Source organism: Oncorhynchus kisutch, unplaced genomic scaffold (assembly GCF_002021735.2).
Source record: "Oncorhynchus kisutch isolate 150728-3 unplaced genomic scaffold, Okis_V2 Okis06b-Okis10b_hom, whole genome shotgun sequence".
Lineage (NCBI taxonomy): Eukaryota > Metazoa > Chordata > Actinopteri > Salmoniformes > Salmonidae > Oncorhynchus > Oncorhynchus kisutch.
The window spans coordinates 13,227,580-13,240,211 of NW_022261983.1; the positions used below are offsets into that span (position 1 = coordinate 13,227,580).

The 12,632-nt window shown below is 47.2% G+C and overlaps 1 protein-coding gene across 2 annotated transcripts in view; it reads right to left on the reverse strand.

Annotated features, from left to right (window-relative positions):
• Positions 1 to 7,776, reverse strand: part of LOC109876693 (epsin-3-like) — a 57,706-nt gene extending 49,930 nt beyond the window's left edge. Inside the window, exon 1 of one of the 2 annotated variants that reach the window (XM_031813716.1) lies at positions 7,390 to 7,776. The gene's annotated coding sequence lies outside the window, so the exon portion shown is untranslated. The remainder of the gene's footprint in view (positions 1 to 7,389) is intronic. The other variant, XM_031813715.1, reaches the window with a different exon arrangement.
• Positions 7,777 to 12,632: the final 4,856 nt, after the last annotated feature.

Below are 12,632 nucleotides of genomic sequence, written 5' to 3' on the forward strand. Positions count from 1 at the left end.
ATGTTGACCTGGTCGTACGTCTCCATGTCTGAAACTTCTACAGGCTTTAGGATTGAAGGCTGGTTAATAAGTGAATGGTATATACTAAATATACAAAAGTATGTGGACACCCCTTTAAATTAGTGGATTCGGCTATAACATCCACACCCGTTGCTGACAGGTGTATAAAATTGAGCACACCGCCATGCAATCTCCATAGACACCCGGCCCATACTGAAGAGCTCAGTGACTCTTCAGTTGCCATCCTATGACACCGTCATAGGATGCCACCTTTCCAACAAGTCAGTTTGTCAAATTTCTACCTTGCTAGAGCTGCCCCGGTCAACTGTAAGTGCTGTTATTGTGAAGTGGAAACGTTTAGGAGCAACAACAGCTCAGCTGCGAAGTGGTAGACCACACAAGCTGTGTGCTGAAGCACATAGCGCGTAAAAAAGGTCTGTCCTCGGTTGCAACACTCACTACCGAGTTCCAAACTGCCTCTGGAAGCAACGTCAGTAAAATAACTGTCAGGAGCTTCATGAAATGGGTTTCCATGGCTGGGCAACCACACACAAGCTTAAGATCACCACGCGCAATGCCAAGCGTCTGCTGGAGTGGTGTAAAGCTCGCCGCCTCTGGACTCTGGAGCAGTGGAAAGGCGTTCCCTGGAGTGATGAATCACTCTTCACCATCTGGCAGTCCGACAGACGAATCTGAGTTTGGCTGATGCCAGGAGAGCGCTACCTGCCCTAATGCATAGATCCAACAGTAAGAAGGAATAATGGTCTGGGACTGTTTTTCATGGTTCGGGCCCTTTAGTTCCAGTGAAGGGAAATCTTCTAGCTACAGCATACAATAACATTCTAGACGATTCTGTGCTTCAAACTTTGTGGCAACAGTTTGGGGAAGGCCCTTTCCTGTTTCAGCATGACAATTTCCCCATGCACAAAGTGAGGTCCATGCAGAAATCAGGCCTAATCGCCCAACATCAGTGCCTGACCCCACTAATGCTCTTGTGACTGAATGGAAGCAAGTCCTCGCAGAAATGTTCCATCATCTAGTGGAAAGTCTTCCCAGAAAAGTTGAGGCTGTTATAGCAACAAAGTGGGGAACAACTCCATATTAATGCCCATGATTTTAGAATGAGATGTTGGACGAGCAGGTGTCCACATACTGTTGATCATGTAGTGTAAATTATGTGTTTTAGAAGCAGTGCTATTGACTTGTATCGATTCAGCTGAAGCCCTCTTGACTGTATCGATCCAGCTGAAGCCCTCTTGACTGTATCGATCCAGCTGAAGCCCTCGACTGTATCGATCCAGCTGAAGCCCTCTTGAATGTATCGATCCAGCTGAAGCCCTCTTGAATGTATCGATCCAGCTGAAGCCCTCTTGAATGTATCGATCCAGCTGAAGCCCTCTTGACTGTATCGAATGTAACATTGAATGTTACATATTGAATGTAACATCAGTGTCATAGTCCTGGTTGGAAATAGACTGGTGGCTGATGAAAATAGCCATGGATGCTTCCTGTACGGTCAGATGACCACTACCACTATCTCCAGGGGTCCTTACACATCCAGGCCAGAAACAACCCCCACTACCACTATCTCCAGGGGTCCTGACACATCCAGGCCAGAAACAACCCCACTACCACTATCTCCAGGGGTCCTGACACATCCAGGCCAGAAACAACCCCCACTACCACTATCTCCAGGGGTCCTGACACATCCAGGCCAGAAACAACCCCACTACCACTATCTCCAGGGGTCCTGACACATCCAGGCCAGACAAAACCCCCACTACCACTATCTCCAGGGGTCCTGACACATCCAGGCCAGAAACAACCCCCACTACCACTATCTCCAGTGGTCCTGACACATCCAGGCCAGAAACAACCCCCACTACCACTATCTCCAGGGGTCCTTACACATCCAGGCCAGAAACAACCCCCACTACCATTATCTCCAGTGGTCCTGACACATCCAGGCCAGAAACAACCCCCACTACCACTATCTCCAGTGGTCCTGACACATCCAGGCCAGAAACAACCCCCACTACCACTATCTCCAGGGGTCCTGACACATCCAGGCCAGAAACAACCCCACTACCACTATCTCCAGGGGTCCTGACACATCCAGGCCAGAAACAAAATCTACCTCTTGACCTCTTATATTAGGGGTGGCAGGTAGTATAGTGGTTTGTAACCGAAAGGTTGCTAGATCAAATCCCCGAGCTGACAAGGTAAAAATCTACTGTTCTGCACCTGAATAAGGCAGTTAACACACTGTTCCCTGGTAGGCCGTCATTGTAAATAAGAATTTGTTCTTAACTGACTTGCCTAGTTAAATAAATAAATAAATAAATAAATATTAGTTAGGTGGAACCTTCCCCGTAGGAGTCACACTGGGGGTCATTTTGGATGGGGGTCATTTTGACAAGGGCCTATAGGGGATAGGGGTCATTTTGACAAGGGCCTATAGGGGATAGGGGTCATTTTGACAAGGGCCTACAGGGGATAGGGGTCATTTTGACAAGGGCCTATATAGGATAGGGGTCGTTTTGACAAGGGCCTATATGGGATAGGGGTTGTTTTGACAAGGGCCTATAGGGGATAGGGGTCGTTTTGACAAGGGCCTATAGGGGGGATAGGGGTCGTTTTGACAAGGGCCTATAGGGGATAGGGGTCATTTTGACAAGGGCCTATAGGGGATAGGGGACTTTCTGTACAAGGCCTCAGTCACCAGACAGGTTCATGCTCAGCTCCTAGATACGTATTCATTGTATTTGGCTTCACTTCCTCCCTCTACCATCTACTGGCCCTGGGACAACACTGATGTATTCCTGGCATTCCTGTGTTGGAGTCTGTACAGGAAATAGCTATAAAAATGGTCAAGTTAGAGAGCCCTGTGCGCTGCAGGAGAGAGTGGAGTTGGGAATAGATGGAGTGAGTGAGTGAGTGTGATCATTCCATTGGTCCATAGTGATCAATCTCCTATTTAAAAAAACACTATAATATTATCCTGTAGTTTATTAAATGATTCTGCAGCTAGAACCTAGACTGGTCCCAGATCTGTTGTCTCCAATAGCCTGGTCCCAGATCTGTTGTCTCCAATAGCCTGGTCCCAGATCTGTTTTCTCCTTCTATAACCTGGTCCCAGGTCTGTCGTCTCCTTCTATAGCCTGGTCCCAGGTCTCTCGTCTCCTTCTATAGCCTGGTCCCAGGTCTGTCGTCTCCTTCTATAGCCTGGTCCCAGGTCTGTCGTCTCCTTCTATAACCTGGTCCCAGATCTGTTTTCTCTTTCTATTGCTTGGTCCCAGATCTGTTTTCTCCTTCTATTGCCTGGTCCCAGCTGCACCACTCAGGCTAGGTCCTAGTTGCACCACACAGGCTAGGTCCCAGCTGCACCACTCAGGCTAGGTCCTAGTTGCACCACTCAGGCTAGATCCTAGCTGCAGCACTCAGGCTAGGTCCTAGCTGCAGCACTCAGGCTAGGTCCTAGCTGCAGCACTCAGGCTAGGTCCTAGCTGCACCACTCAGGCTAGGTCCTAGCTGCACCACTCAGGCTAGGTCCTAGCTGCACCACTCAGGCTAGGTCCTAGCTGCACCACTCAGGCTAGGTCCTAGCTGCACCACTCAGGCTAGGTCCTAGCTGCACCACTCAGGCTAGGTCCTAGCTGCACCACTCAGGCTAGGTCCTAGCTGCAGCACTCAGGCTAGGTCCTAGCTGCAGCACTCAGGCTAGGTCCTAGCTGCAGCACTCAGGCTAGGTCCTAGCTGCACCACTCAGGCTAGGTCCTAGCTGCACCACTCAGGCTAGGTCCTAGCTGCACCACACAGGCTAGGTCCTAGCTGCACCACTCAGGCTAGGTCCTAGCTGCACCACACAGGCTAGGTCCTAGTTGCACCACTCAGGCTAGGTCCTAGCTGCACCACTCAGGCTAGGTCCTAGCTGCAGCACTCAGGCTAGGTCCTAGCTGCACCACTCAGGCTTACTAGGCCTCTGTTTTCTATCTAAATTAGGAATGGGTTCTATTTCCTTTCTCTTTCCTCACTCCATCCATAATGCAGGCTTGAGGATAGAACTACACTACTGTGTACCTTACAGCATATCCACCTTGACATGCCTACACGGTACCATCTCCTTCTCTCATTCAGTCAGTGGGTCCAAAAGAAACCGTGGGCACAGGGCAGCTCTCACACGCACACACACACACACACACACACACACACACACACACACACACCAAAACACCAACACACACACACACCAAAACACCAACACACACACACACACCAAAACACACACACACACACCAAAACACTAACACACACACACACACACACACACACACCAAAACACCAACACACACACACACACCAAAACACCAACACACACACACACACCAAAACCCCAACACACACACACACACACCAAAACACTAACACACACACACACACACCAAAACACCAACACACACACACACACACACACACCAAAACACCAACACACACACACACACACACACCAAAACACTAACACACACACACACACACACCAAAACACCAACACACACACACACACACACACACACCAAAACACCAACACACACACACCAAAACACTAACACACACACACACACCAAAACACTAACACACACACACACACACACACCAACACAAACTTCATATATCCCCTTAGACAAACAGGGCTGGTCTGACACTCCACTCCACTCCGCTCCGCTCCACTCCACTCCACTCCACTCCGACCCAAAACACAAACTCATCAAAACAAAGCCAATATAAGAGGATACTTAAAGGGGCAATCAGTAGTTTAAACAATAACAGAGCATAGTCCTCGCCACTGTTTCTGTAAAAACCTGAGGGACGAGGCTGGTGAAACTGAACCAATCTCATATTCATAGACAGAGCTATGGATGCAAGGGTAGACAGGCTAGGTCCTAGATGCACCACTCAGGCTAGGTCCTAGCTGCACCACACAGGTTGGGACCTGTACAACCCTCGGTTGGACACAGGTAGACCTACGTGAGTTTAATTTAACCTATCTCATATTCATAGACAGAGCTATGGATGCAAGGGTAGACAGAACTGGTGGGTTGGGACCTGTACAACCCTCGGTTGGACACAGGTAGACCTACGTGAGTTTAATTTAACAAATCTCATATTCATAGACAGAGCTATGGATGCAAGGGTAGACAGAACTGGTGGGTTGGGACCTGTACAACCCTCGGTTGGACACAGGTAGACCTACGTGAGTTTAATTTAACCTATCTCATATTCATAGACAGAGCTATGGATGCAAGGGTAGACAGAACTGGTGGGTTGGGACCTGTACAACCCTCGGTTGGACACAGGTAGACCTACGTGAGTTTAATTTAACAAATCTCATATTCATAGACAGAGCTATGGATGCAAGGGTAGACAGAACTGGTGGGTTGGGACCTGTACAACCCTCGGTTGGACACAGGTAGACCTACGTGAGTTTAATTTAACCAATCTCATATTCATAGACAGAGCTATGGATGCAAGGGTAGACAGCACTGGTGGGTTGGGACCTGTACAACCCTCGGTTGGACACAGGTAGACCTACGTGAGTTTAATTTAACCAATCTCATATTCATAGACAGAGCTATGGATGCAAGGGTAGACAGCACTGGTGGGTTGGGACCTGTACAACCCTCGGTTGGACACAGGTAGACCTACGTGAGTTTAATTTAACCTATCTCATATTCATAGACAGAGCTATGGATGCAAGGGTAGACAGCACTGGTGGGTTGGGACCTGTACAACCCTCGGTTGGACACAGGTAGACCTACGTGAGTTTAATTTAACCAATCTCATATTCATAGACAGAGCTATGGATGCAAGGGTAGACAGCACTGGTGGGTTGGGACCTGTACAACCCTCGGTTGGACACAGGTAGACCTACGTGAGTTTAATTTAACCAATCTCATATTCATAGACAGAGCTATGGATGCAAGGGTAGACAGCACTGGTGGGTTGGGACCTGTACAACCCTCGGTTGGACACAGGTAGACCTACGTGAGTTTAATTTAACCAATCTCATATTCATAGACAGAGCTATGGATGCAAGGGTAGACAGCACTGGTGGGTTGGGACCTGTACAACCCTCGGTTGGACACAGGTAGACCTACGTGAGTTTAATTTAACCAAACTCATATTCATAGACAGAGCTATGGAGGACTGACCATCCATGATAAAAATGATAAAAATGATAGTTGTAACAATGTTTTGAGGCTCCACAGTGTTTGTTTACATTTACTTTACTTTGTTTACAAACAAAGGAGTAAAACCTGTTTATATTTGGGGTTCTGATGGGGTACCACAGTTGAACTAAGCTCCTGAGGAATGTATAAGTTATATTCTTCAATAATCAATGGGTACATATTATTCATTTCTAAGTCTGATGTAGCGACTGCAGATTTCTCCTTTAGTATCTGTCGTCTCTAAGAGGACATAATGGTTCCTGTATACAACCGAGAGACCATGACCTAGCCCTTGATTCAACATAACTCCAACCCTGCATGAGCACGAGTACAATACAAGTTATAAATGATGTATGACTGAGCATGAAGACGTGTTATAGGCCTATTCTATGATGTAGGATCAAAGGCCTGCAAGTGTAGACAGCCCTGGTGGGTTGGGACCTGTAAATCCCCTGGGTTGGACACAGGTAGACCTACGTGAGTTTATGTAGCCTAATGCTGGACAGGTAGACCTACGTGAGACTGTGTAATGCAGGTGGAATCATGGTTTCATTTGAATGTTTAAAACTTTGGAAAAAGACCCACAAATCATTTTTGACAATAGTCCATCTCTGGATTGATTTCAGAATTGGCTCCGTCGTAAAATAATCTTCAGAGTCCTTGCTGAAGTTTGTTACATTGTAATGAGTAGGCGATCGGCCACATACCTACAATAGCCTTCATTACTTAACATCATAGGTGTGTCAGATTTAAGCAATCGGGGATAGTTTTCTTGTTCATGTTCTGCTATCCTGACTGTTGACAAGAGTCTGCCCAACCTAGCACCTGGGTCTACCGTTTTACAAGTTTATAGCTATATCCTAGATGAATTGCCCTGTCCAAGGTATCAGTTTCGCCCTCCGAGTTTAGGTAAAACTGGGGCAATGAACCCACATCATGCAGCACATTGCGTCAGATAGGACAGAGCAGGGCCCGGTTTCCCAAAACAGTAGTGCAGAACAGAGCAGCGAGCCCAACCAGGCAGGCACAGAGCACAACAGTGACTCAGCTATCGGTGCTAACAGTTACATACTAAACCGAACAAATAAACCGCTCAAACGAACTGAAAATCACGTCTACCAAACCACTTGGCGGTTTCCCGAAAACCCTTTCCTACCCTTACCTCTTGCATCGCGCATCATTGGCGTCCCAACTTCGGGAACCTTTCAAAATAAATACCTCCTCTCCTCAACATGTTTCCGAGCTCCTGTTTCGAATGAAACCTAAATCGTTGAAAAGGGTACTAAAAGCCACAAACGAAAAAGGGTTCTCCAGAGCAGTTCAGGATTATGTCCGGAAGAAATGTTCTGAATATTATTGTTTTCGGTGCAGGTGTCTTTGAAATTCTATCTGGTGTCCGGTAAAAAAGTTTATTGTGTGTGCATAAGGCTGAACACACAAACACATGAGCGCGGTGCTCGCAGATGGCAAAGAAACCCCCTGAGAACACACAGTAAAATGGAACGACAGAGGGAGAGAGAGGTAGAATAGGGAGGGGTGCGTTGTGCCTGCGGAGTCAGGCTTTAACCCGTTGTATCCCGGGTGGTAAGCAACTTCAACTTCGCAATCCAAATTATTTTTCAATTTAAGGGGCTTTATTGGCATGGGAAACATATGTTTACATTTCCAAAGCAAGTAAATAGATAAAGAAAAGTGAAATAAACAATAATACATCTACAGGGTACATTACACTCAGTTCCAAAAGAATAAATACATCGCTCTCTCCTTCTCTCTCGCTCTCTCTATTCTCTCCAGTCAGAGGCCGAATGACCTGTCACAGACAAGTGTTGTGGGGACACTTTCACCAACAGGGTGTCAGACACAGCTCTTGGTCTGTTTGGGGACACTTTCACCAACAGGGTGTCAGACACAGCTCTTGGTCTGTTTGGGGACACTTTCACCAACAGGGTGTCAGACACAGCTCTTGGTCTGTTTGGGGACACTTTCACCAACAGGGTGTCAGACACAGCTCTTGGTCTGTTTGGGGACACTTTCACCAACAGGGTGTCAGACACAGCTCTTGGTCTGTTTGGGGACACTTTCACCAACAGGGTGTCAGACACAGCTCTTGGTCTGTTTGGGGACACTTTCACCAACAGGGTGTCAGACACAGCTCTTGGTCTGTTTGGGGACACTTTCACCAACAGGGTGTCAGACACAGCTCTTGGTCTGTTTGGGGACACTTTCACCAACAGGGTGTCAGACACAGCTCTTGGTCTGTTTGGGGACACTTTCACCAACAGGGTGTCAGACACAGCTCTTGGTCTGTTTGGGGACACTTTCACCAACAGGGTGTCAGACACAGCTCTTGGTCTGTTTGGGGACACTTTCACCAACAGGGTGTCAGACACAGCTCTTGGTCTGTTTGGGGAGTCCTTTAACATATGGTCCTTATATATACAGATATATACTGGTGTGTTACTGCACTGTTTATTGGCAGGTGAGATTTATATGCAGAGTCAGCATCTATGACAGATTATAGAGAGATAGATGGAGAGTCAGTATCTATGATAGATTATAGAGGGGTAGATGGAGAGTCAGCATCTATGACAGATTATAGAGGGATAGATGGAGAGTCAGTATCTATGACAGATTATAAGAAATAGATTATAGAAATTAAGACACTAGAATTCCCACCCTAGTCACAAAGAAATAGAAAACATAGAAATTAAGACACTAGAATTCCCATCCTAGTCACACCCTGGCCTAACCAAAATAGAGAATAAAAGCCTCTCTATGGCCAGGGCGTGACACTCTCTGTACTTTGCTCCCTTCATCTTTGCCCGATCCTGACTAGTCTCCCAGTCCCTGAAAAACATCCCCACAGCATGATGCTGCCATCACCATGCTTCACTGTAGGGATGGCATTCAGGCCAAAGAGTTCAATCTTGGTTTCATCAGACCAGAGAATCTTGTTTCTCATGGTCTGAGAGTCTTTAGGTCCCTTTTGGCAAACTCCAAGTGGGCTGTCATGTGCCTTTCACTGAGGAGTGGCTTCCATCTGGCCACTCTAACATAAAGGCCTGATTGATGGAGTGCTGCAGAGATGCTTGTCCTTCTGGAAGGTTCTCCCATCTCCACAGAGGAACTCTGGAGGTCTGTCAGAGTGACCATCCGGTTCTTGGTCACCTCCCTGACCAAGGCCCTTCTCCCCAGATTGCTCAGTTTGGCCGAGGGGCCATCTTGGTGGTTCCAAACTTCTTCCATTGAAGAATGATGGAGGCCACTGTGTTCTTGGGGACCTTCAACGCTGCAGACATTTTTGGTGTCCTTCCCCAGATCTGTGCCTCGACACAATCCTGTCTCGGAGCTGTACGCACAATTCCTTCCACCTCATGGTTTGGTTTTTGTTCTGACGTGCCCAGTCAACTGTGGGACATATAGACAGGTGTGTGCCTTTCCAAATCATGCCCAGTCAACTGTGGGACATATAGACAGGTGTGTGCCTTTCCAAATCATGCCCAGTCAACTGTGGGACATATAGACAGGTGTGTGCCTTTCCAAATAATGCCCAGTCAACTGTGGGACATATAGACAGGTGTGTGCCTTTCCAAATCATGCCCAGTCAACTGTGGGACATATAGACAGGTGTGTGCCTTTCCAAATCATGCCCAGTCAACTGTGGGACATATAGACAGGTGTGTGCCTTTCCAAATCATGCCCAGTCAACTGTGGGACATATAGACAGGTGTGTGCCTTTCCAAATCATGCCCAGTCAACTGTGGGACATATAGACAGGTGTGTGCCTTTCCAAATCATGCCCAGTCAACTGTGGGACATATAGACAGGTGTGTGCCTTTCCAAATCATGCCCAATTAATTGCATTTGCCGCAGATGCTGCAGCTGGTGATGATGATGATGATGACAAGGATGACTATAGGAATGAAGATGAAGGTGGTGATGATGATGATGATGACTATAGGAATGAAGATGAAGGTGGTGATGATGATGATGATGATTATAGGAATGACGATGAAGGTGGCGATGATGATGATGATGACTATAGGAATGACGATGAAGTTGGTGATGATGATGATGATGATTATAGGAATGACGATGAAGGTGGTGATGATGATGATGATGATTATAGGAATGACGATGACAGGTGTGTGCCTTTCCTAATGAAGGTAGGACTATAGGAATGAAGATGAAGGTGGTGATGATGATGACTATAGGAATGAAGATGAAGGTGGTGATGATGATGATGACTATAGGAATGAAGATGAAGACGGTAATGATGATGATGATGACTATATGAATGAAGATGAAGGTGGATATGATGATGATGATGATTATAGGAATGACGATGAAGGTGATGATGATGATGATGATGATTATAGGAATGACGATGATGATGATGATGATGATTATAGGAATGACGATGAAGGTGGAGATGATGATGATGATGACTATAGGAATGACGATGAAGGTGGTGATGATGATGATGATGATTATAGGAATGATGATGAAGGTGGTGATGATGATGATGATGATGATGATGATGATGATTATAGGAATGACGATGAAGGTGGTAATGATGATGATGACTCACAGCACTTACCGTAATGACATTCTCTCAGGGTCATATTAAGACAAAGTGGAGATCCTAAGGGATTCCACTAAGCACTCTATTTCCCCCCCCCACACACACACACACACACATTACGCTCTCTTGCTCTTGACTCGTCTCCACTAATGGGATGTTGTGTGATGTCATGTCCTTATGTATAATACAGTACAAGCCTCTCCTCTGAATCAGTTTCTCTCTCAGAGGAAATAAGGACACATTCTCTTCTGTGTGTGTGTGTGTGTGTGTGTGTGTGTGTGTGTGTGTATGTATGTGTGTGTGTGTGTGTGTGTGTGTGTGTATGTGTGTGTGTGTGTGTGTGTCAGAGGGGTTGGGTTAAATCCGGAAGACAAATTTAAGTTGAAGGCTGTCTACAACTGTTGTACACCCCCCCCCCCACACACACACACAACAACAACAACACCCCACACGTAATTATAATAACCTGTACCCTGTAATCAACTGTAATCAATCAAATCAAAGTGAAAGAGCATTCCTATACAGGTTGACAGAGGACATCTGCTGATCCTGTGACTGACTCCATGGTTGGAGAGGAATCAGGATATTCAGGAAATACCTGCTCCCTCCGCCTTGAAGTGACAAAGATTCCACTTAAAGAGACAGTGTACCAAATGGCACCCTATTCCCTATATAGTGCAGTACTTTAGACCAGAGCCCAACAGTCAATGGCACGCTATTGCCTATATAGTGCACTACTTTAGACCAGAACCCAACAGTCAATGGCACGCTATTCCCTATATAGTGCACTACTTTAGACCAGAGCCCAACAGTCAATGGCACGCTATTCCCTATATAGTGCACTACTTTAGACCAGAACCCAACAGTCAATGGCACGCTATTCCCTATATAGTGCACTACTTTAGACCATAGCCTTATAAGAATAGGGTGCTCTTTGAGGACACAGTATCCCCTGCCTCATTTGTTCTCTCTAGGCCTCCATCCCTCTCTGTTAGGCCGCCGCCACTAGCCAGTCTTTATTCCTCCTGAAAACAGACTCCTGCGCAGTCTTTCTGCCCAAACAAAGAGAGGCCTGTTGATGTCACTGCAGAGAAAGAGAGGCATGCTGATGTCACTGCAGATGGGGGCGGGAGATGGAGTGGAGGGGGGGGCACACAAGAGGAGGACAGCAGCAGAGGAGGTGGGGCGGGGCAGGGGAGGACAAGAGGAGGACAGCACTAGAGGAGGTGGGGCGGGGCAGGGGAGGACAAGAGGAGTACAGCATCAGAGGAGGTGGGGGAGGACAAGAGGAGGACAGCAGCAGAGGAGGTGGGGCGGGGGAGGACAAGAGGAGGACAGCAGCAGAGGGGATGGGGGAGGACAAGAGGAGGACAGCACTAGAGGAGGTGGGGCGGGGCAGGGGAGGACAAGAGGAGTACAGCATCAGAGGAGGTGGGGGAGGACAAGAGGAGGACAGCAGCAGAGGAGGTGGGGCGGGGGAGGACAAGAGGAGGACAGCAGCAGAGGGGATGGGGGAGGACAAGAGGAGGACGGCAGGCTAGTGACATCACAAGGGAATGATGGGAACTTGTGAAGTCAGATTCTTTGGGACAATCATGACAGAGAGGGAGAGAGAAACTAAGGTAGGAGAGAGTCAGAATTAAAGCCCTTAGTCTACTAACAACTACCATGGTCTGTCTACAAAGCCCTTAGTCTACTAACAACTACCTACCATGGTCTGTCTACAAAGCCCTTAGTCTACTAACAAATATCATGGTCTGTCTACAAAGCCCTTAGTCTACTAACAACTACCTACCATGGTCTGTCTACAAAGCCCTTAG